Source organism: Zootoca vivipara, chromosome 4 (assembly GCF_963506605.1).
Source record: "Zootoca vivipara chromosome 4, rZooViv1.1, whole genome shotgun sequence".
Classification (NCBI taxonomy): Eukaryota; Metazoa; Chordata; class Lepidosauria; order Squamata; family Lacertidae; genus Zootoca; species Zootoca vivipara.
In genome coordinates, this window is record NC_083279.1 from 69,481,560 (window position 1) to 69,507,739 (window position 26,180).

At 43.4% G+C, this 26,180-nt stretch overlaps 1 protein-coding gene across 1 annotated transcript in view; it reads right to left on the reverse strand.

Moving 5' to 3' along the window:
* NFKBIZ (NFKB inhibitor zeta) overlaps positions 1-14,703 on the reverse strand; it is a 38,415-nt gene extending 23,712 nt beyond the window's left edge. Inside the window, exon 1 of the mRNA XM_060273707.1 lies at positions 14,686-14,703. The gene's annotated coding sequence lies outside the window, so the exon portion shown is untranslated. The remainder of the gene's footprint in view (positions 1-14,685) is intronic.
* Positions 14,704-26,180: the final 11,477 nt, after the last annotated feature.

Here is a 26,180-nt window from a genome sequence, read left to right on the forward strand (position 1 = left end):
AATACAGTCATACTTCGGAAGTCAAAAAGAATCTGTTCCGGAAGTCTGTTCGACTTCCAAAACGTTCAGGAACCAAGGTGCAGCTTCCTATAGGCTGCAGGAAGCTCCTGCATCCTATCGGAAGCCACGGAAACCACGATGGACGTTTGGGTTCCAAAGAACATTCACAAACCTGAACAATCACTCCGGGTTTGCGGCGTTCGGGAGCCAAAACATTTGTCTCGCAAGGTGTTTGACTTCTGAAGTACGACTGTACACAAATTAAAAGCAGCAGACATTAAAACAGTAATTGAAAGAAGTAAAGTAAAGAAAGGCACCAGATAAAACAATTGAAACAGCTTCCAGCAGAATTAACCCTATTAACCCTAAGCATTCCTAATACAGAAATCTTTATACTGCAGCAAAAGAGGGAGAAAGGTGGGCTTCCCTGTGGGGGGTGTACCTGAAAAGGCTCTCTCCTTGGTCCCAACCATATGCATTCAAGAGGTCATTGGGATACCCAGAAGGCTGAGTATCTTAATAAACAGGTGGGCTCAGAAGAAAGAAGGCAGCCCTCAGCCCTTCTGATACTGTGCTCCCAAATTATCAATATCTTTAAAGGGCATCACTAGCACTCTGAAGTGCTAGTGACTAAAGAGATCAGAAGCCAGCACAATTGTTTTAACAAGGGAGTCACAAGCTTCCTGCAGGCAGTTCTACTCAATAGACACATTCTGGACCAACTGAAGTTTCCAAGCACCTTTCAAAGACACCCCCATGCACAGCACAGTACATTCGTCCAGATAGGATGTAACTAAAACATGTGTCATCACAGCCAAATCTGCAGTTTTCAGGAATGGGTGTAACTGGCACATAAGGCTACTTTGGGCAAAGATGCACCGGATAACAGCCATTAGCTGAGCAGCCAAGGAAATAGTCGAGAAAATTACAAACTTGTGTTTCCATGGGGACTGTTTACAACTCAGATGTCAACAGGTTTTTCTCTCTCTGTGCCTGCCGCAGAAGGAATGTCAAGAGCAGAAATGCCCTTGCCCGTTCATAGACCTTGACCTCGTCAGCACAAATACTCTTCACACTGCTCAACAAGATCGGATGCCCAGCTAACTGAAGATGGTTTGCATTTCCATCCAAGGAGCAATGGGGGCCTCTTCAACCTGGCACATCTCCATGCCAAGACAAAAGTGTGGCAGGTTCTAATCTGCAATATGTTGTTTGTGGATGACACAGCCTTGACAGTGCACTCCAGGGAAGCTCTACAAAGATTCATCAGCTGCTTTGCCCAAGCCTGTAGGGAGTTTGGCCTCACCATTAGCCTGACAACGACCAGCATCTTGGGTCAAGGATGTTGCCAGCACTCTACGCCTCAGCATTGATGATCACACACTTGAGGTAGTAGATTATTTTATCTGCCTGGGCTCCACCATAACCAGCATCCTTTCCATTGACTCTAAGCTAAATAAGCATATTGGTAAGGAAGCAACAGCAATGGCTCGCCTCTCCAAGGGAGAGAAGTGCTAACAGTGCCAAAATGAAGGTTTGCGTGTTGAGCATTGCATCTTTATGAAAGTGAGTCAGGGGCAACTTACACCTGTCAGGAACAACACCTCAATGCCTTCCATATGTGCTGCATCAAGACAGTCTCAAAGATGTGCTCTTCCAAGTCCACATTCCCAGCATGTCTGCAGCGATTATTATGCTGGCTTGGTCGTGTAGATAGAATGGATGAAGAAGAGGAAGAGGAAGAGGAGAAAGAGGAAGAGGAAGAGGATATGGCAGCATCCCCAAGAATATGGGTGCCAGGTTCCCAGTAAAAACACCCCTTTGAAGTTATTATTTTCATTACAAGGGAAGCTCCCATTTGTGCCAATGGAGGCTTCATTTGAAATGCAGATAGCCTTGAGGAGGGGTTTTTCTCAAGAACCTGGCAGAGAGGAAAAACAGAGGAACTACTGCCTCTCCTCACCACTCACTATGGAGATTGTTCAGGTTGTTACTCATATGACTCCCAAAAATATATGTACATTAACTGCATCCAGGTGACTAACATCACATCTAGCTGCAACACAAGTAGCTGCATAGGATTGCAACCTTGGTGTCAAAGAGGCACAGCAGAAGGATAGAAGTTAACTTTACTCAGTCTGCCCCTTTGAACAGCATGTGTTGCATTTCCTTTCCTCAATGAAGGTTATCATAGAATCAAAGAATTGCAGATTTGGAAGGGACCCCAAGGGCCATCCAGTCCAACCCCCTGCAATGCAATAATTTCAACTAAAGCATCCATGACAGATGGCCATCCAACCTCTACTTTAAAAATTCAAATGAAGAAGAATCCATTGCCTTCTAAAGAAGTCTGTTCCACTGTCAAAGAGCTCTTAGTGTCGGAAAGTTCTTCCAGATGTTTAGTCAGAATGCCCCTTGGTTTCTTTGGCTTGGTTGGAAGCCATTGGTTCGGGTCCTACCCTTTGAAGCGGGAGAAAACAAACTTGCTCCATCTTCCATGTGACAGCCCTTTAGATATTTGAAGATGGCTATCACTGAACCAACCGAAAAAGAGCTAAATAAATTAACTGATAAGACTCTTTTATTGACACCATACAGGAAGCTGGTCGCAAGAACATTCTCAAAGTAGACAGTTTATAATTAGCAAACATTGCATTATCTACACAAATATTTGCTGTACCAAAGTGGTTGCCACTGATGTCAATCCGCTCTCCCCTGCTCCACGAACAGGAATAAAGTAACACAGTAGAAGTCCAGGTTAATTTACACAAAAGCAACTGCCCTATCCTTATCACTAGAGAATGGCCTCAGTGCCAACTAATAATAAAAGTGATGTTGTTGATTTTGTTGTTGATTTTGTTGTTTCAGTTCTTTGCCCTTCCCCCTTTGAGAACTTAAGGCGGCTAACATGAAACACACACACACACAAATGAAACCATAGCACAAAACATCATATAATATAAAATATAAGAGCCAACTTTAAATTACGCATGTTGACTCTCCCTTTATGATCAAAAGGCTTGCTGGACAAATAGATCTTAAGGTGTTGCATGAGTGAAAATAATGCAAGGAACGTGTCCGTGATCTCAATAGGGAGGGATTTCCAAAGCCAGGATACCACCATTAAGAAGGCCTTGCCTTGTACAGTATAGCAGCTCCCGTGCCGTGTTGACAACTACACTTCTTAAAACCCAAGTTGGCTGGTACTGGGGAAGGCACTCCTTCAGGTAATTGGGTCCTCCTGAACCATTTGCAGCTTTGTAGATCAGTACCAACATAATAATAATAATAATAATAATAATAATAATAATAATAATAATAATATATATTTATACCCCGCCCATCTGGCTAGGTTTCCTCAGCCACTCTGGGTGGCTTCCAACAGAAAAATAAAATAAAATAAAATAATTGATTAAACATTGAAAGCCTCCCTAAACAGGGCTGCCTTCAGATGTCTTCTAAATTGGGCCTGGTAGTTCGCTGGCAGCCAGTGCATTGCTTTCAAGACTGGTGTTCTGGGATCCCATTTAGATGACCTATTCAGAAATTGGGCAGCAGCATTCCGTACTGCTGCCACTTCCAGACAGTATTGAAAGAAAGTTCCCCGTAGAGTGCATTGCAATAATCCAATCAGGAAGTTATCAGAGCATACACTACTGCAACCAAGTTATCCCAGTCCAAGACTGGTTTTAGCAGATGAACCAGCAGAAGCGGATATAGACTTCTTGCCACTGAGGCCACATGTGCCTCCTGTGACAATTTGAAATCTAGGAGTACTCCTAGACTGTGCACCTAGGAGTACTCCAAGACTGTGCACTGTTCTCCAAGGGAAAGTGCCTCCCTGTTATTAATATGTCATATACCTAATTCTAAGACATGGGAATCACCTACCCACAAAGCTGCTACCTTTATTAGGATTCAGCTTCTGTTTAATGAACTTGATCCTGCCAATCACTGCCTCCAGACAGCAGCCCAGCATTTGCACAGGCTCTCCTGAATCGGATGGTGTGGAGCAAGAGAGTTGAGCGTAATACACATACTGGTAATGCCACACTTGGAATTACCAGATGACACCTCCCAGTGGTTTCATGTAGATATCAAATAACATGGGAGACAGGATAGAACCTTGTAGAACTGCAAAAAGTCCTTTTTTGCACCTCAAATACTAATTTTTGTTCTGTCACAAGTTCTCATGGACTTGAGCTACAAAACCCAATGCCAGAATTCCATTCCTTCCCTGTATGGGGGAACACCCCCCTCCCCTGCAAGAAGAGAAGAGATGGGTAACATGGGCAACAATATGGGGGCAATTTGCCCTATCAGGGAGAACAGGCTATTTAAGCCCATTCCACCCCACACTCACCTCTCCCCTCTTCTCATTGAGGTTAATGTTGGCCAACAGAACCACAGTGTACATGTCAGGTTCATATACCCAAACAGCACACATTGAGGAGGAAGGAGTTTCTTCAAGCCTTGCTGCATAATCTCAAGTGTGTGGCTGGCAGTTCGCTTAGGAGATGGGGCAGTTGAAATCATCCCATCAATCCACCTAACCACCCAGACTTCATCAGTTTTGGTTAATTTGGTTTCATTGTTCTGATTGGCAGATTCTTCAGTTGCTATATTTTAATAAATACTCATCTTTACTCATCTTTATTGTCTCAAGTCTTCTCGGGTGTGTTGGAGATAAAACTATTAGACTTTAAAGTGTCCCAAGATGCCTTTTGGGATTTTTGTTGTCATCGATACTACTACTCTGTGGAACTTTGAAATATGAATATGATGGTGATCCTTTTTCTGTATGGCTTGATTTTACAAGGATGCCACCATATACAGTGGAACCTCGGTTTATGAACACCTCGGTTTATGAATTTTCGGTATATGAACGCCGCGGACCCATCTGGAACGGATTAATTCATTTTCCATTACTTTCAATGGGAAAGTTCGCTTCAGTTTATGAACGCTTCAGTTTATGAACAGACTTCCGGAACCAATTACACCCATGCTTCAGTTTATGAACATTTCAGTTTAAGTACTCCGCGGACCCGTCTGGAACGGATTAATCCACTTTCCATTACTTTCAATGGGAAAGTTTGCTTCAGTTTATGAACGCTTCAGTTTAAGTACTCCGCGGACTGTCTGGAACGGATTAATCCACTTTCCATTACTTTCAATGGGAAAGTTCGCTTCAGTTTATGAACGCTTCAGTTTATGAACAGACTTCCGGAACCAATTGTGTTCATAAACCGAGGTACCACTGTATCAAACTGCAGTTTTGTAGGTGGCATTTCTAGAGGACAGTTTAAGGAAGCTTTCCAAGGGAAGAGTACAGCAACAGTTGCAAGTAAGAGGCTCCAAGGGGACCTAGCCTATTTCCTTCAGTTCATCCCTATTGCAGGAGCAAGTAAGTAGCCCCACGTCAAGTCCATTGCTATAGAAGAAGAAGAAGAAGAAGAAGAAGAAGAAGAAGAAGAAGAAGAAGAAGAAGAAGAAGAAGAAGAAGAAGAAGAAGAAGAAGAAGAAGAAGAATCATAGAGTTGGAAGAGACCACAAGGCCCATCCAGTCCAACCCCCTGCCGAGCAGGAAACACCATCAAAGCATTCTTGACATATGCCTGTCAAGCCTCTGCTTAAAGACCTCCAAAGAAGGAGACTCCACCACACTCCTTGGCAGCAAATTCCACTGTCGAACAGCTCTTACTGTAGAAGACCAGCTTTTAAAATGAATTCCAATTCAGTTTGAGGGAAGCCACCAGTTGCCCTAGCAAACACTGTAATACATGTTAATGCTCGCATCTGCCTCAAGCCACCTGTCTAGGGCAGCCAAACTGTTGTAACAACCGGAACAGATTTGTGTCAACAGCAGGCTTCCTTCTAGGAAGGAGAATCGAATCAGTAAATGATACGCAAGAAATCAACAGCCACATGATTCATAGCATGTCTGGAGAAAGAATGGAGAGGCTTTGAGGTGAGGGCATTCACCTATGTGTAATGTCCTTCCAGTGATAAACTAACATATTACCAGGTCTACATGGCATCTACCCAAGTGTTCTAATGTGAAATGACAGATATGGAACTTATCCCTACGGTTGTCCTCTGTGCCTGAGAAATAGAAAGGGACTAATGTAAAACCCATTTTTTTTATAAAAAAAAGGAACCCGGGAAATTATAAGCCACAAACCTAAATGGTTTTTTAAAGGTTTAGACATTCATGGAGTATAAGTCTGCCTATGGCTACTAGCCATGATGGCTGTGAATTACCTCCAGTACTGAGGGAGTATGTCTCCAAATACCAGTGCACGAGGGGTGAGTGCTGCTGGACTTAAATACAGCTTGTGGGCTTCCCACAGACATTTGGCTGGCCACTGTGAGAACAGAATGGTGGAGCCTCTCCTGGTATGCCCCGCGGAGGACCTTAAGGTCCACAAATAATAATATTCTGGAGATCCCGAGTCATAAGATGGCTAGATTGGCCTCTACTAGAGCCAGGGCCTTTTCAGTACTGGCCCCAACCTGGTGGAACGCTCTTTCCCAGGAGACCAGGGCCCTGCGGGATTTGTCATCTTTCCGCAGGGCCTGCAAGACAGAGCTGTTCCGCCTGGCCTTTGGGTTAGACTCAGCCTGACCCCTGTGTTTTTTTCTCCCTCACGGCTTGGATTTATGGCCTACTTGAAATGAGGCTGCACTTTAAATTTTAATACTGTATTTTAATCTGTATTTTAATTAATTGTTTTTATGTTTTATTGTGGTTCTGTTGGTGTCAGCCGCCCTGAGCCCGGTTTTTGACTGGGGAGGGCGGGGTATAAATAAAAATTTATTATTATTATTATTATTATTATTATTATTATTATTATTATTATTAGCCTAATTCATCGGGGCTCTTCTTATGGTATTCAGAGGCATGTGGCATTAGGCCATCATAAAGCTGGCTGTGATTTTGCACAAGTGTCATGGGGGGTGATTGTGAAGGGACTGTTCTGTCATGACAGCAGTGTTTCATTTGAACCATAGCTTGGCTCTGAGGGTTTTTCCAGTGCAAGATGTGAAGTAGCACCAACACAGAAGACCTTTGGGCAGGAACATGATGAATTTCCCTCACCATTAAGTAACCATGGCGAGTCTCTAATGTCTAGGCCTGATGGCTTAGCTTCAACTTTGAGTTCCGGTATCTAACCTGCATGGAAGAAGACATCCTCTGGGGCATAAAGAGATTGTGGAATATGGGCAGAAAAATGACCTACTGTGCTGCTCTAGACAGAATGGCGGGCCCATCTTTGCGCCATCTACCAGCCTTATGAGTTGACCTCAAGGAGTGTCACACAAATATATTGAATTGTTGTAAGATTGGAAGTTTGTACAGAATAGAGTTAATGGAGCAGAAGATACTGCTGGCTACTCCCTTAAAAGTTCTGGGAAAGTTGTCAGGCATGTTTTTTTGTTCGGGAAACTACAGGCGATGTAGCGTATGTCTCTATGGGAGCTGACTGTTGACTGATAAATGGCCCAAGAAGGCTAAGAGAAGATTAAAGAAGATGACTTATCCTTGTTCCCTTTAACCAGGGCAAGGAGAAAAGCTTGCCAATTTCCTGCAGATTCCAAGTGTGACAGAGACTAAGAGAGAAAGCAGATTTTTTTCTGGCTCTTTAAGCCAGCAGCATTTTGGGGTACTGGCTTCTTTCTACCAGAGATCTGATATGAGCAGTGGATTTGGCTGTTTGTTGGAATATTTAATCTACTCAATATGCATATTTGAAAATAAACTCAAATATTATACAACACTATAAGCCTCCAGTGATCTTCTCCCCCCAAAAACCAATCCTGGATGAGTGCTGCACCCCAGAAATTTCTTGGCCCTCCAGACTAAAACAGCTACTCACTAGGAAGAGCAGGCCCACTGTCTCCATGTCTATTCTGGCAGCACTGTTACAGGACCTAATATCACCCACAACATCAGGGGTTCATGCAACTGTAGAAATGGACTGTAGTCCATAAAAACTTATGCCATACAACATTAGTCATCAGTCTTCTAGGTGCTACAAGAGTCTCTGTTGTTTAAGTTGATGAAACTGCATTTATAATGGAGATATTGTGATGTATTGAACTATTGCTTATTTGCTTGGAAAACTTTTTATGATACTCCAGCCTTACGGTTTAAGAAATTGAAATAATTTCCCAGTTAAAAAGCTAGTTTCCCCATGACAACATCAACACTTCCCTAACCAATGCAATGACTGGATCTTTGTTTCTCTTTTTCGTTTTGGGAAATCAGGAAGTTTCATGGCCAATTACAGCATTTTGATGCAAACAGTACAATGCCATAGCAGAACAGCTGATTTATTTCATCTTTACAGAGCTTTGTACAGCACATCATACTGTGCATGACATTTCATCTCCATCAGGGCATTATTGGAATCCATCTGTCTCAAGAGACAATGGAGTGTGCCTCCAGGGGTGAAGTCAAACAGCTGCGTTAGCAACACCAAAGTGACCTCCCTGGGGTGCAAGCCTGGGTGGTGTCTATGGAGGTCCTGGGCTGCCCAGACAACAAGTCCCCCCTCTACGACACCCTGATGTGGTCCAAAGGAAAGCAGAGCAATATGTTTGGCACCAGCTTGGCTGCAAGAATTGCCAGAAGGAGGCAAACAAGTCACCATCTAACCGTCCAGATTTGTGTAGGATTTACTCCTTAGCCTTTTCTTCTCCTGAAGATACCCCACAAGGCAGCAGAGGTTTAGGATCAGAGTTTTCCTTCTCTTAGATGGGTTACTTTCCCAAGTTGGCAAACCCCATATGCCCGTCACTTTCCCTTTATAGCACATGAAGAAACTGCCTTCTTGACCACAATCGGTCTTGTCTGCTCAGTCTGCTGAAGACAGGAGTGCCTGGCATGCTCTGATCCATGGGGTCACAAAGAGTCGGACATAACTAAATAACTAAACAACAAGCTCAGTCTGCTGGAGCCTGTCTTTGCATGCAGAAGATGTCCCTAACTCACTAAGGATTTGAGACACATTGTTGAGCTATGGGGACAATCAGAGCATTAGTTTCAGAGAAATTTAACCCCCCCCCCCAAAAAAAAAATCCCACCAAAATTATCTTAATAAACACCACCACCACCTTTCCCCACTGTGTCTTTTCTGCCAAAAATAAAGCTGTTTTTCCTTCTCCTACATACCAAATTGAGTTAAAATCTTTTAATTCCATCTTGAGCTATCATGGCCACATGACACACATTTTTAGAACTATCAAAATGCCAGGCCTCTTCAAAATAACATTTTATTCAACGAGAAATCAATACTTTACTTTTTATTATTTCATGTGCATGGAATTACTCAAGAGCCTAATGTGTATGAACTAACATATGTTCATTAGAAGCAAACAACAACAACAACAACAACAACAATAACAACAAAAGACATTGATTTAATCTCTTGGGCCTTAATAGACAAGACTGCTCAAGCATGCCATGTCAAATGCCAGCTCTTCTCAAAATCCATGCCAGGTTTTCCTTTAAGACTATGGGTTTATTTTAGTCTGTGTGCAATACACTGTAACATCATTACCTCACAGCTCATTCATCTCCTGCAATGAAATGAAACCTTGCATTTACATGTAATGATAAAAAACAAAAGTTCCTCTTCTTTCTTCTTCTCTCAGTGCACAATTATCTATGAAGGTGACGGTGGGAGGAAAATCTCCCTAAATACACCATGTAATTCAGTCATAATAATATGCCTATGCAGATCACACAGGGAAGTTTAAACTAGTGGCTGTTGAACTACACTCCAAGGAGGCTAATCAGGAGTTGTTAACAGACAAGATCAACAGTGTTGAACAAGTTCTTCTGAAAACCATTCATGCCTTAGGATTGCCAGGTCATCTGCAGCTCAGACCCTGAGACTCAAAGGACACATTTAGTGAACACTACCACCTCATTCTGCTTAAGTGCAAAAGCTCTCTGTACCCTGTAGAGCTAGTATTTGTGGTTTTTGCAAGTTTACTGCCACCAAGCCATTCCATCAGACTGGGCCAGTCCTAGACTAAATGGTACCCTGGGGAAAAAACAGGTTTGGTGTGCCTTTCTGAATACCTTCTTTCAATGCATTTGTTGCCTGTTTAATAAATTTGATGCACCATTTGTGGACATCGTTTATCATTGACAATAAATTTGCAGGAAAGGATTTGATCACAGATCACTCACATAGGTTTTTTTAATGGGCATAGATGTACATTTCCCATGGATTAAAACAAAAAAGAGTTGTAATGAAATCATGACTGTGCAGGTTTGTGTTGCCAGCTTTATAACAGAGCTTATGAACTGTCCGTACTGTATTATTGTTTCAGCTATTGAGGGGATAGCCCATGACAGGCACCCCGTCTGCTCAGCACCCTAGGCAGTTGTCTGGGTTGCCTGCCCCTAAATTGAAATTAGTGGCTTTCAAATTATCGCTGGCTCCACATCCAGTGCACTCCTACACCTAATGCTTAAAGCCGCATTCACACAATGTTAGCCACAATCCATACTGATCCTGCAGTTTCTTGACAAATACTGCTCCCCCCCCCCAAACCAGGTTCACTCCTATTAGAAAACTTGGATGCAGTGTGTAAGCAGCAAAGTGAACATACCCAGCAGCCATCACACAGGCACAGACTACAGTTTAATGAATAGAGGTTTGTGAGGTTGCAGAGGTGGGGAAACAAAAAAAGCCCTGTGCATCAGGTGGAGAAATCCCTGTCCCCTCTCTGATGTGAAATGACTCCATGCAAATGCAACCCCGCTGAATTTTAAGCCACTAATGGGAACCCTTCATTTCCGTTTGAAAATGATTCTGTCCATGGATTGCATTGTTACATGCCATCCAAATCTCCAAGCAGTGTTTGTTGCATGGCTGCCATGTTGGAGTCGAACTGTCAGCCCACATTGTGTTGTGACCATCCCCACCCTCCCGGTTCTCCATCCTGCTGTGTTTAACAGACCAAAACAATTTTCCTCCAGCCTACATCAGGCAAACTTCAATGCTAAAACTAAACTCTCCTTGTCTCTGCCAACTATCTCCCTCTGAGCTCAGGCAGGGGCTGCTCCCAAGAGCCAGCTAGCTTAATGGCCCATCATCCTGCCATTTGTTAGGTCAGCAACTTGGCCATTACTAAGTAATTACCTCATGAAGAAGCTGATCTGCGTTATTTCCGACACCAAGAATTCAGAGGTTTGCTTAAATTCCAATGGTTTACTGAATCCAGAGTTTTAGGGGAGTCTGACCCCCATCCAAAAAACCCAACAACCTCATAACAATATGCTTGATATCAGGCACATTCCCACATACCAAGGCCACAATTCTGACTGCTACAATCTAAAAGCAGGACATAACCAGCATGCAGAACAAATAACTCAATTGTCAATCACAAATATAGGGCTGATACAACCAAAGAACCCACACAAACACGAACAATGGAACAGATAATCATTCATTTTTTCCCTAGTTCTCTACTACAACCAGTGTGATACAGTATAGTGGCATGTGGTAGGGAGTGAGGCACCATGTCAATGACCTTGAGCTCCTTGGAGGAAAGGTCGGATATAAATGTAAAAAATTAAACAAAACTACACATAACATACACCCTTTCCCCTGCAATCTTTCTCTCAGCACAAGATGATGGAGGGGAAAACAACACAAAAACACTGTTGATGTGTCCTCAACTTCTAAGGTTTCCAAAGGTATTTAGTTGGCCCTTTTTCCAAACTAAGTGTTGACTAGCTGGTGACATGACATATGATATCTCCAATTTCAAAAAATTAGCAAAAGACAAGAAAATGTGTTTGAAATAAAGCAGGCACACTATGTTTTTCAATACTGATTTTCACTTTTCTCTTATTGATTCTAAAGCGTGCGGCAAAGAAGTTTGGGAATTAAAAGTAATCAAGAATTCATTTCTTAAATCTGAACTATTATCTCGAATTCATTTCTTAAAACTGAGCTGAACTCATCAAACAGCAGAAAATAAGTTAGGTAGCAATCCTGTATACATTTACCTGGGAGTAATTCCCATTGAACTCAATTGGGCTTTTTTCTAAGCAAGTATAGGATTGTATCATTTGACTTTGTCCCTTGATAAACCTACACTGTAGTTAATGCACTGCTCTTTCTAAACCCCACAAAATGCAATGGGAATACTCAGTTTAAAATTTAGGATCAGAGGAATGAAATGAATCTCAGCAGGAAATGCAGCACATTGTAATATAAAGCTGAGAAAAAAATCAACTATGCAGTGGCACTCTATCCATGTTCAAACATTCAATAATCCTTTGTTGGATACAGTGCTAGTCAGAATGGTAGTACAAAAGCACGTAAACAGTTAATTATTTTCTTCTGGAATAACTAAAGTTAAAGACAAAGTAGTTTTCAAAACTGGAAAATTTTAACTTTGTTAATATTTCTCAAAACTTCTTACGTATTAAGTTGATTTCAATGAAAGCCTGCTGTCTCCCTTTGTACAGTAAAGGGGATTTTTCATGTTCTGAATATGTTTATTGGTATGTTAAAAGAAGTAGAAGCAATAAAGAAATTGAAAGCGAAAGATCACAGAGAAACCCTCTCATTCATATTCATAAGACATATATAAAAGAAAGCACACAGAAAAACAGACCCTTTCTTTGGAGAGACAGCAAAACATGATGGCAACTGAGGCCACCCAATTTCTATCAGTTTCTATCTATATTCTGTCCAAATTTCTACCAGCTCTATAACTCACCCCATGTGAGCCCTGCAGCTGCAACAAAACTCAGAACTCTCTGATTTTGCTTCTCCACCCCATGCCATACTGATTCCTACTGCAGGGAAGCAGGTATGAGCTCAAGCTTCCTGGTTTGTCTCTCTCAAAGCAGAACAGGAATGGCAAGGAACTGGTTATGTTGGTGTCAGCAGAAGCAAAGTCATCTTTCTCCAGGACCCTCTCAGCATTAAGCATTGTCTGGACTGGGATGCAGGAGGAAAATAGCACCTACTTCCCCAAGCTCCAGTACTGTATCTCTCTCCATTAAGGATGGCTCAGGGGAACCTAGAGATGGAAGTGGGCCCTCAACCCATTAACTGGTCCAGTTGTGTGCCTGCCCATGTGCAGTTGATAGACTTTCCTCCCCTTTTGCTATCCTGGGATATTAGTAGAGTTATGGTGCGGCACAGCCTTTGCTAGCCAGGGGCTGATGGAAGCTGCAGTACAAAACATCTGGAGGGTACCAGCTTCTTGAAGACTGGGGTGACAAGAGCCAGCAGAACAGTTCCCAGAATTCTCTGAAACAGAGGCTCCAAGGTAGCAAACAAGTTCATACAGAAAGTGTCTTCTGAGCTCTGTAAATTAGCTTGAGGGCTATTACATGGATGTTTGTGTTATCAACGTAGATTTAGGGTGGTCACTGTAATCATTTACATTTTACATACATTTAAGCTTTCCACGTGATTATCAGAGTCTGTGTTTGTTGCATTCATTTCCACCTGACCTCACTTCTTGCCTGTGTGTGTGTGTGTGTGTGTGTGTGTGTGTGTGTGTGTGTTTATTTATTTACAGATAGAGATTTATTTCAAACACACATACCTGCCAGTTTAGGATAACACTTCCTGCATCTGATCTGATAATACAGTATGGACTCTAGAATGCAAAAGCTTGTGCCACAATAAACATGTTTGCTTTAAAAGTACCACACTCCACGTTGGGTTTTCTCTAAGCTAGAAATAGCTCCTTGTCCACACTACCTTGCCATCTCAACTGTCCATCATTCCCATTCATACTTATAGACCCTAATCTAGCTCCATTGACTGACACTGAGGTTCCTGTCAGTTCAAGACGACTTGTCAGTCAGGACAAACTCGTCTAATGATTTTTACTGGCAGTTAAGCACAACTAATTCTACTTGGAGCCAGCAGGTGAGCAAGCACAGCCCGCCACATTTCTCTCTCTCTCTCTCTCTCTCTCTCTCTCTCTCTCTCTCTCTCTCTCTCTCTCTGTGTGTGTGTGTGTGTGTGTGTGTGTTTCCTTAAAAGTTGGCTTTCAATAACCAGAGAGACAACAAAACCCCTTTCCCCTCCCTGCCCCACAAACCTCAGATTTCCCACACACAAATAAAAGAATAATGGAATTGCAGGGTTGGAAGGGACCCCAGGGGTCAACTGGTCCAACAGGAATAATAACAACATGAAATAAGTTTCCAGAGCTTAAACCAGGCTTGATGCTTGTTTGTTGACAGAACCTCTGTGTTTTTAATAAAATGAATGAATGAATCTTTATTTGTGTCAGCCATCAGCCATAGCAATAAAACAATACGATATACAAAGAATAGAAATAAAAAATCAATTATATAAAATACATTTTAGGGTTTTGAATCAATAGACAAATAGTAGATCTTATTCGGATTGCCCCAGCTAAAAACCTTGCAACCTTTGCAGTCGCCTGCTCATCTTGATCTGCCAAGAGAAAGGGCACTGTGGCAGTGGTTGGGCGGCCCGGAATGGACAATAAAAGTGTTTTTAATAGAAATTCAGTTGGTGAAAACCTCCATGCCAAGTCTGTCTGCCATGTACCTGTAAGGAAGCCTCTTCCTCTCTCTCCCACACCCCAATAGCAATGGATTGTAGGTGAGAAGCACACGGTCTCGCCTTTTTAAAGGATAAGGAAATATATATATTTATATACCTTCATGTCTCGGGAGTGAAGCTAGGTTTCAGGGAACGAGCTAGATGGTTTTTCCCGGCTGCTTAACGGGTCCTCAGCTGCTTATGTGCTCCGTCGTCTCTATGGCAAAGCGAACATTTCCCTCGGATGCTTAAAATTTCTGCCGGCAGAAGCTCCCCCCGCCCCGCCCCGTCACCGCCACGCGCGCCTCTCCAGCCAAAAGGGAAAGTTTCACAATGAAGCTCGACGTCTTCGGGGATTCTTTCCTCTCCGCACCCCCCCGCACCCCCCCCAATATCATTATCGCCGTGATTCAGTCCTGAGTTGCCTTGTTGGTGTTGCAATGGTTAAAAGGGGGAGGGGTGAAAGGAGAATGTCGTGACGTGGGAGAGGAAGTCGGGGTGGAGGGACGAGAGTTGCAGCTCGGACTTTTTCGGCATGGAGGAAATTCCCTTGCTGGGCGAGCCGGTCACCGGGACGTTCCCCACCCCGCTGAGTTGCCGGAAAACCCGGACCGGTGCCCTGACTACGGAGAGGACTAGTAGTCAAGGCTCCGGGGATGCTTTTGTTGTTGTCCTCGATGCAAATAGCGCTGCACACCGTTCGTTAAGGGCTTTCAAAAAATCTGTTTGCTTTTAGAAACCTGCACGAAGTTCTTTATGAAAACCGGAGTCCTTCCGCTTTCCATTTTTGGTGGACTTTTGCTTTCTGTGGGAATGGTAACTTTCCTAGGCTCTGTGTGTGTGTGTGTGTGAGAGAGAGAGAGAGAGAGAGAGAGAGAGAGAGAGAGAGAGAGAGAGAGAGAGAGAGAGAGAGAGAGAGAGAGCAAGGATCCACTGGGTCTTTAGAAATGTTTAGTCCCTCCTCTCCAGCCAAGGTTTTCAACATAGTCAATATAGGCTGGTCAGAGTGAGCAAAAAAAGGGAAGCGAGTGCATTTACTGGATTTGAGAATATGCTTCCAGAGCAAGGAGTGGTATCCTGTAAATTTTCTGTTTGATTTTTGAAACTAAAATAAAGTAACTCTGACCTTGCCAGTGACAAAACCTGGCCGAACAGGAGATAAAATAAAGTTGTGATCATTTTCTTCAGGGCAATTGCCTCTATCTATCTATCTATCTATCTGGGACGTGGGTTAAACCACAGAGCCTAGGGCAGGCACCCCCAAACTTCGGCCCTCCAGATGTTTTAGACTACAATTCCCATCTTCCCCGACCACTGGTCCTGTTAGCTAGGGGTCATGGGAGTTGTAGGCCAAAACATCTGGAGGGCCGCAGTTTAGGGATGCCTGGCCTCGGGCTTGCCGATCAGAAGGCCAGCGGACGGGGTGAGCTCCCGTTGCTCGGTCCCTGCTCCTGTCCACCTAGCAGTTCGAAAGCACAAAGTGCAAGTAGATAAATAGGTACCACTCCGGTGGGAAGGTAAATGGCGTTTCCGTACGCTGCTCTGGTTTGCCAGAAGCGGCTTAGTCATGCTGGCCACATGACCAGGAAGCTATACGCCGGCTCCCTCAGCCTGAAAACGAGGTGAGTGCCGCAACCCCAGAGTCATCCGCGACTGGACCTAACAGTCAGGGGTACCTTTACCTTTTTATCTATCTATCATCTATCTATCTATCATCTATCCAAAGCAGTGTTTCCCAACCTTGGGTTTCCAGCTTTTCTTGGACTACAACTCCCATCACCCCTAGCTAGCAAGACCAGTCGTCAGGGATGATGAGAACTGTAGTCCAAAAGCAGCTGGAGACCCAAAGTTGGGAAACACTGATCTAAAGCCACCTACATGTATTGTTTTGGTGTACCTGCGATATATGCTGCTCTCTCATTCATACCCTTACACTTCTTTATAAAATTCAGTGCATCTCTACAACCCACTGGGCTTTTGATTTAAGTTGTCCCCCTCTCTCCTTTAAGGGTTCGTAACACTGAGAAGCCTTGTACAGAAGCTGACAGATAGCCAGCCAGGACTGGGGATGAGGATGTTGCAGGGAAAATAATGGAACCGGTTTCCTGAGAGTATGGTGGGAAAGACCAGTGCACCATGAAGTTACTACCAAAACAGGAAGAGGGACAAGTGTGGATAGGCCCAGTTCCTGTACCACAACTCAGGCCCAGCCCTACTTGTCCGCTGACTGAGAGAAATGACGGTCATCCCCAACCCCAGTACGGCAGCAATGATGTCCTGGGGTGCTTTGCTCACTTCTCTCAACCGGACAGTGACATGCGGGCAACCATAAAGGCATTTCACGTCACAGGGCTCAGATAAACAGCGCAAGAAACACGAGCCCTTTCTTAAAAGTTCAGCCGTTGAGACACCTGCATGGCTTAGGGGATCTGACTCATTTTGAGTTGGTGGATATCACAAATCCATCTCCAACTTATCAAGCAGGATGTTCTGCCCCAGGGAAGCCTGGTCTGCCTACATTTCCATCAGCAGTTCTGTACCTCTGGGAAGATATTCATGAGCGCTGGATTGGAGCCAGTAGGTTTGAATGGATGAAAATGTCTGATGAGTGTGCTAGAGAGCAGGGGAAATTGATACACTCATTTCTTTATTATGGTAAGTATATTTATATACTTATCCATCATATGTCGTTTCAAGATGGGTTTAAGCAGTAGTCAGCGATGGGGAAAAAGGATTGGCGTATTAGACTCGCTAAACCAGGCATGGCCAAACTTGGGCCTCCAGCTGTTTTGAGACTACAACTCCCATCATCCCTGGCTAACAGGACCAGTGGTCAGGGATGGTGGGAATTGTAGTCCCAAAAACAGCTAGAGGGCCATGTTCGGCCATGCCTGGGCTAAACCAAGCACTTGCCAGTGACTGAAATCTTCAACCAGTTTACGTTAAAGCTAGAGTTAAAAGTATGAAGATTTCCAGCAACATGGTTTTAAAAGCATACTGGATAAAATACCCATGGCAACTGGGTGTATATGTGCATAATCACACTGTACCATACCAGCTTGAGAAAGCAGCCACAGAATTTTACAGCCTACTAGCATCTACACAGCCTTGCATACAGTACATCTCCTGAGCCTGTTTTTGCAGAACAAGCGCCAACGCCAGGTGCCAAAGGCAGATGCACGAATTCATTGTGGAGCCTCTTCCGCGAGACTTCCCTCTTCCTCCTGCCTCAGCACTGCCTACAGCAGATACTGTGGGCATGAAGCAAGCATGTGTGAACCTCTGCCCTCTCCTGTCTGAGTAAGCGGAAAGATGCCCAAGATTGCTGCTACTGCTTCGCAAAGATGATCGTTTTGAAACTTTCCACGAAGCCAGGAAATGTTGAGTGGCTGAAGCCTTCCCGTTCTCTCGAGAGATGCTATATAATTATATCATCGGATTGTGTCGATGCACAACACCACCAGCCTTAATCGCCTTAAGCTACCGTGCTTGTTCCAAGGGGCAGATACATTTCATTATTTGCAGTCCAGTCCTATGCAGCTAGGTGTGCCTGTCCATTGAAGTCAACTGGCTTAGGGGTGCCTTGCTCTGCACAGGATTAAAATGTTCAAGACAATCCTGCACACATTATTGTCGGAGTAAGCTTCAAGCTCAGTAAGGAAATGCACAAAGGACTAAACTACAAGAGTACATTACAGGCAGATCCTGAAATAAGTGCATTTGCGGTGGCCACCAATTTGGATGGCTTTAAAGGGGGATTAGACCAATTCATGGAGGATAAGACTATCAATGAGTATTTGCCACGATGGCTATGCTCTGCCTCCATGGTAAAATGCAGTAATGCTTCTGAATACCATTTGCTGGTGGAACCACAGGAGAGGGGAGGGCTCTTGTGCTCATGTCCTGCTTGTGAGCTTCCCACTGGCTTCTGGTTGGCCCCTGTGAGAACAGGATGCTGGACTAGATGGGCCATTGGCCTGATCCAGCAGGATCTCCTTACATTCTTATGAGCCAGAAAGGATCTAAAATGACTACCCATTGAGTATTGATCAATACAGTGACTGGGAAGAATATGTGTGTGGGGCTGTGAATGAAATTCTGAAAGCAGGACACAATGTGCCCAGTTGGGCAGTTCCAAAGCAGTAAGGGCTCCTCCAGGTGATTTGTTAATTGAGCATTCATCACAATATGCTTGCACAAAACCTGTGCAGAGGTTTGATTGAATATGGCCTTGATTGACCATTCTGATTTGCCTTCTGGGAAGTTGTATAACAATGAGCATTTATTATGCTCAATCATGCTGACTTGCTTGTGGGCTGTTCATATATCTCCCCATTAATCTTTCATTCATTCTACACTTTTGAATGCATTTCGCTGTTCCTTTCCAAACCATAAAAAGTCTAGTGTTTTTTTTTAAAAAAAAACTGAGCTAAAGCAACAGGGCACTTTAATACACTTTAATTGTGCAAACCTAAATAGGTTGGTATACACTTGAATCCCTCCTGCAAAAAACCTGACAGTCTGGAGGCACCCTAAAATTCCCAAACCTATCAAAACAGGAATTTTGTTGTATGCATTTGCCCTGGCATATCCAGATGCACTAAAGGTAACACACAACAGAACCTTGCTTTCAAATGCTTTGAGAAAACTGGCTATCTATCATGTTAGCTTTTTGTACGCATTGGATTTCAAAGATGAACATAGGCAAGTAGCGTTCTCCTTTTCTCCTCCCATCAGCCCCAGCCAGTATGGGCTATGGGAACCTGCATATCAACAACACCTTAGGAGGCACAGGTTGCCCAGCCTGCCTTTATCTGTGGTGGAACAGATAAGCGACAGTCCACAGTGTCAAATGATACAACCCTTGCCTCAGATGTCTGGTTGCATAGCTTAACCTTGGTGCTCTCATTGGCATTTTAGCTGTCAGCCTTCAAACTCAAGTCCCCGCCTCACACTCTATGCAGTTAAAATGCTAGGGAGAGGACATAGCTTAGGGGTCTTGCAGATACTTTATATGCAGAAGGTCCCAGGTTCAGTCCCTGGTATCTCTGATTCAAAGGAGCTTTAGGAGCAGGGATGGCATTGGGAAGGCCTCCGACTGAAGAGCTGGTGTCAGTTGTAATAGTAGGCAATAGTATTGTGCTCACTCAATGGACAGATGATGTGACTCCATGTGTTATGTTTTACTGAGTACGAAGGCCCACCAGTTTCAGTGCAACTCACACCCAAGGTCCATAGGATTGCAGTCTTTTAAAAAAAAACTTCACTCTGCTCCACGGGTAGCCAATATGGTGCCCTCCATATGTTGCTGGACTTGCAACTCCCATCAGTCCCAGCTAGCATGAAGTTAACTGCTGTACTCTATGCTAAGCAGGAGGCAGAGTCACAGCACAAGGCAGTAGAACTATTGGGAATGGTGCTTCCTATGGAGCAAAGAAAGTTCTTGAGAAAGAACTGAGGGGAAAGAGCACACTCAAAATCATAGGAGCAGCACAGTGGCAGAGCCATAACTCCTCAGTCCAACTCACCTGAGTGCTTGCAGCGGTGGAAAAATCTTCCTTATTTCAAGTGGTAAGAATTTGTTAAGTATCACAAAGTACCTGACCTGTAAGACAAAAGCACCTTTCATACGCAGTCGCAAAATTTGGCAAGAGTGGTGGGAACGTTGCTAATCTTTCTGGATTTCTCTCCTGCCTGTCAGTGTGTGTGTATAAGAATTGGTCATTTATGCCTCCTAATTGATGCTTTTTAAAATCCTTCATACTTCATTTCTGTGAACGGCTGCTTCAAAATTGCTTCTACTTTCTCCTTTCACACTTCCAATGCCAAGAGCAACATAATGAAAATAGCACAAGAGCTTGTGTGTGGAAAGCACCAGCCAGGAAAAAATGACAGAAACTGGGGGGGGGGGGGGGGGAGAAGACCAGCAGCTAATTTCTCTGCCTAAAGCTGAACCAGGCAGAAAGAAAGGGCATGCAAAAGACAAGGATGATTCACGCTGATGAAGAAAGTTAGAACAGAGATAGTTGGGATTAGATGAGTGGGTGCAAGGGCGATGTTCTGCCTAGTTCAGACATGCAAAACTTTCTCCTTGGCGCTAACTACTTTAATCCGATTTAAGCTCAACCAGATATGAACGAGCCCTAAAATGAATGCATAATATTGTGTATTCATGTCAGTGGTTCAAATCCAAAACAGAAGGAGGAAAGGGAATGTTGTTTGACCTGTGCTGATAATATTGCTGCAGTTATTATGAGAACCACACAACAAATGTTGCTGGAATACACTCCTTGCTTTTTTAACAAGGTTGATCTTGGATTTATCCACTCATGGGCATCTCAGGTTTGGTTGCTGTAAATCCTAAATCTCTTGGGAGCCCTCAACACCCACACCCCACACCTCATAAGCAGAAATACTACTCTCAGTAGTGCACTGAATGTAGTACTGCCAGCCTAAGATCAATCAATAAAAGACCTACACAGTAGCATAACTGGTTTGTGACTCATGAGGCTCATGACTCATGAAAGTTTTTCTCACAGGTGGAGAGGGTGCTGTTGCACTCAAGTTCTGCTTGCGGGCTTCCCATCAGCATCTAGTTGGTTGTTGTAAAGAACAGGAAACCGGATTAGATGGGCTTTGGGCCTGAACCACCAGTCTACTTACGTTTCTATTTTCTAAATTATGAGGAAAGTGTCACCTGTTAATAATACTCTGTCAGACTTTTTTATTACTTGTGTGTGGCTCCTGATGTATTTTTGGACCCTTCACATCATCTGCAAAAGAGGATACACATCTGCATAAGACATACTATATGATTGATTGATTGATTGATTGATTGATTGCAAATTGGATCCTCTTTTGTTAATAGGGTGAAGGGTCCAATCCACATATTGTGTACTGACCATTGGAAGTTCTGTTGACACACCTGATGGGGAAAAGTTAATAACCCTCCCTCCCTCCCTCTCCATAAAGGTAAAGGGACCCCTGACCATTAGGTCCAGTTGCGGACGACTCTGGGGTTGCGGCGCTCATCTCACTTTATTGGCCAAGGGATCCGGCATACAGCTTCCAGGTCATGTGGCCAGCATGACAAAGCTGCTTCTGGCGAACCAGAGCAGTGCACAGAAACGCTGTTTACCTTCCCACCTACTGTATTTATCTACTTGCACTTTGACGTGCTTTCGAACTGCCAGGTGGGCAGGAGCTGGAACCAAGCACGCGAGCTCACCCCGTCGCGGGGATTTGAACCGCTGACCTTCTGATCGGCAAGCCCTACGCTTTGTGGTTTAACCCACAGCGCCACCCACATCTCTCTCCATACACACATACAAATTTCAGGTTCAGTAGCTTCATTTTGTAAAACAAAAGTGGTCTTCAAAAAGAATCAGAGCAACATGTAATGGGTTAGAACTTGACTAACTACGCATCTTTACTCAGAGGAGGGACCTCATTGAACCCAAGTATGCCTGTACTGTATACCATTACAACCAAAGGCAGTTGAACATTAATCACCTTGTGAAAAGTTAGCTCCCGCTGAAATCAATATCGTCTGGATTCAGTCTGATCCAAGGAAGGATTCTTATAATATTCTAGAGGGGTGGGAGCATTAATCTGCAGCAGCAGCAACAACAAGCCTTGAAGCTCCCTAAAGACTAAGAAATATGTTACGGGATAAACTTTTGTGGACTAGAGTCCATTTCATCAAATGTCTGCAGTGTTATCCTCATTGATCAGCCTGTATAACTTTTGTTTGCAAATGTCAAGATTGGCAGGGAGGTGTAAATTTGAAACACTATATCCTTCAAACCTTGGGCACTTATTTTCATCACCAACCGATTGGTGGCTCTTAAATGAATATAGGTTTGATTTTATCTATACAGAACAAAAATGTTGTCAAGAAAGCACCAAGAAATAAAAAAAGACTGCCATACCATACCATCTAGTGGCTAATGTTAGGTACTGCATGTACTTTTGAGACACTTTTTTTTCCTCCTCCTTGCTGGGAATTGTAACTCTGTGAAGGGGGAACTACGGTATGATGTCTAGAATTGTTCGAGGGAAATACGTTGAAGGACCACAATACCTCAAGGACCGCCTCTTTCCATATGAACCTACCCGGACCCTGAGATCATTTTCTGAGGCCCTTCTTAATGTGTCTCCTCCTCGAGAGGTCTGGAGAGTAGCAACACAAGAATGGGCCCTTTCTGCAGTGGCTCCACGTCTGGGGAATGCTCTCCCCAGGGAAGTTCACCTGGCACCTTCATTATACACCTTTGGGCACAAGGCAGAAAGCTTTCTTCTTATCCAGGCCTTTTGTTGATTTGATTGACATCCTATGCCCTTTTAAAATGTGTTTTTTTGGGGGGGGGTATCGTTTTTATTTCGATTATTTATTTTGTGGTTTTATATTTTGATTTTATTCTGTGAACCACCCTGAGACCTCTGGGTGAAGGGCAGTATATTAAACCAACCAACCAACCAACTAACTAACCAACCAATAAATAAATATGAATGTGGTTTAAAGATATAGTGTGTGCTCAGCCTGTATAGAATCATAGAATCATAGAGTTGGAAGAGACCACAAGGGCCATACAGTCCAACCCCCTGCTAAGCAGGAAACACCATCAAAGCATTCCTGACATATGCCTGTCAAGCCTCTGCTTAAAGACCTCCAAAGAAGGAGACTCCACCACACTCCTTGGCAGCAAATTCCACTGTTGAACAGCTCTTACTGTCAGGAAGTTCTTCCTAGGTGGAATCTTCCTTCTTGGAGTTTGAATCGATTGCTCCGTGTCCGCTTCTCTGCAGCAGCAGAAAACCTTTCTCCCTCCTCTATATGGCATCCTTTAATATATTTGAACATGGCTATCATATCACCCCTTAACCTTCTCTTCTCCAGGCTAAACATGCCCAGCTCCCTAAGCTGTTCCTCATAAGGCATTGTTTCCAGGCCTTTGCCCTCCTCTGGACACATTCCAGCTTGTCAGTATAGAACTTCCTGAAAGCTTTTCCTGTCAGTTCCTTTAATCACCATTTTCCATTCATGCGTATCTTATTTCGTACTATCTTAGAGCCACGTAAAATTGTGTCTCAGCAGGCTGCATGGCGCACAGATGCACAGCAACAAAGAAGAAAGTGCAATCATTGTTATCACCATCACCACAAGGTAGAAAACAATCACATCTGGGTATGAGCATCATATATTGTGCTGGAGGATGGAGAAAAGCAGTAAGGCACAGGCGAAACCAAACATAAACATGGGAAATCTGAGGACAAGCCGCCACTTGAATAAATGCAATGGTTTAAGTTAGTGGTTTTCAATCAGTGTGCCATGGCATCCTGGGATGCCTTGAATGATGGTCAGGGATGCCTCAGGCAACACTAGCCTGTATCCTTCCCTCCTTCCCTCCTTCCTCTGATGCCTTTTTGCATGTCTGCCTCCCAAAGGCTTGCATAGCTGTTTGTTGCAGCAGCCCTGGCTACAAGCTCAGCTGGCGAATGGTGCCTGGGGGGCTGGCCAGGAGGTGCTGGTTGCTAGGAGCTGAGGTGGCTTCAGAATAAGCAAGCAAATGGGTGAGGGAGCCCAGCCAGCCAGCCCACCAGCCCTTGCTGTTGGGAATGAACAGCCCTGTGGGGCAGTGTGAGGAGGGACCTCTCTTTGGGGCAGGGGTAGCAGCTCAGAGACCAGGGGTGGCAGTAGTGGCTGCCCCAAGGACTCCCAAGGAAAATGGAGGGAAGAGGAGAGGAGCGAGCCGTGGACCCAAAAAGGTTGAAAACCTCTGGTTTAATTGATACATGGTATCAGATTAAAACGTCCAAGAGTATTCAGGGCCAAACCCTTGGTTACAAAATTGGAAGGCAATGATTTGATCGCTCTACTGCTTTTGAAATTTGCACACTCACCTTTCCTGTTATGGGAATCACTTTCGGCAATTGGTCAAACTTTCAAAACAAGTTAATTGCTAGGGACTGTGGTGTTCTGTATCATGGTAATCAATGGAGAGGAGAACAAGGTGTGTCTCTTGCAATATTAAGCATTGTAAAATTATGGTATGGTGAATCTGGAGAGGTAGTAATATTGCAGGTAATTGCTTGATATCCACATTGCAGTTGGATCTTAAACTATGCCCAAAGCAATACTGACAAGGGGTTCTATTTTTGCAGCAAACCTTGTAAGGTAAATCTACATGTTAAGAGGAAAAAATAATAGCCTTCCAATTTCAACTTTTTAATTCTTTGCTTGCATAACTTATGTTCATTTGTGTACTTTTTTTTACTGCTAGATTGTTCTTATATCTCGTTTCAAAAGAATATTCAGACTGCTAACATTGACCCTAGTTCAAGATATTGTCATGCATTTGGACATCTTGATTTCTGTCTCTAGGCCTTTGGCTGGAGAACTAATGAATGGGCAAGAAATCAAGTTGTTTTCTCCTTAAGAGCCTAGAATATCTACTCAGACTTCTTAAGTGGGGTGGCCACATGAAAACTGGATAGGACTCCTACACCTTTAAGAGTTTGTTTTTTAATATCTTTAAAGTATTTATAAGCTGCTTTTGTAGACTAAGATGGCCAACAGAAATATAGCAATAAAATTCATATAAGGGATATAAGGCAGTAGTTCCCAGTTAGTTAAGTACTGCAGACTTATTTCTGGGTCACTATTTGGTTATTACAGTATTTTACAGAAAGTGAAGCTCCACCGCCAGATTTTACAGTATCATGCTATGGTGTCTTTTAGTAATTTTTCATGAATGCTGTCCAGATTACTGTTTACAGACTATTTGGAGAAGTGGGATTAACTGTGTGCATGTTTGATACTTTTCCATTTGGGCTGTTTCCATGCTTCATGCTAGATTTTTAATTTTTTCCTTTATCACCCTGTGAGACTCAGACTCCACACTCCCATTTTAGGTATCTCCTCTCTATTACTATCTGAACTAATTTTCTATTTGGCTCCCCCTGGATTCATCTCCCTTGCTTTCCACCCTAAATCCACAGAAACCTGTTCCTCGGATCCCAGCTTTCAATTGATAGCTATACTTCTTTCCCTCACCTGTTTAATTATTAAATTAAATTGCTGAATAGGTGGGAAATTCCCATTAAAAACAGTTTAGACTAGGGGGAATTTTAGGGAAATGATGCAATTTAGGGATCAAAAATATTGGAAGTTATCAGGCTGTTTCTGTTAGCTAATTGTTATTGTGTAAATTTCTGCTGTCTTGTATCTCCTTTGTATTATACTGTCCTTCAGATTAATTTTCTAAGGTGTTATAGTAAACAGCTGGTCATGTTCCAAGTTTCCTAGATGCCTGACCATGCAGTTGTATTTTACTTGTAGTAGTAAAGACTTGGTCCAAACACCAGCCTACGTGGATGCTTGAAACTTTTAGTCACAGTGTTATTTGAAATGTTGGGAAATTGTAAATAGATGCCACTTGTAAATATCAGAAGTAGGATAGGACTAAGAATAAACAATAGAAACATCAAAGGTGAAAAATCCAACAGTCAAGTCCTTCCCTACTTTATAGTCAAACTAGCTGACCCAGCCACGCGTTGCTGTGGTTCTTTCCTGTGATCCCCACCCCACCCTGTCCCGATCCATAACGTATC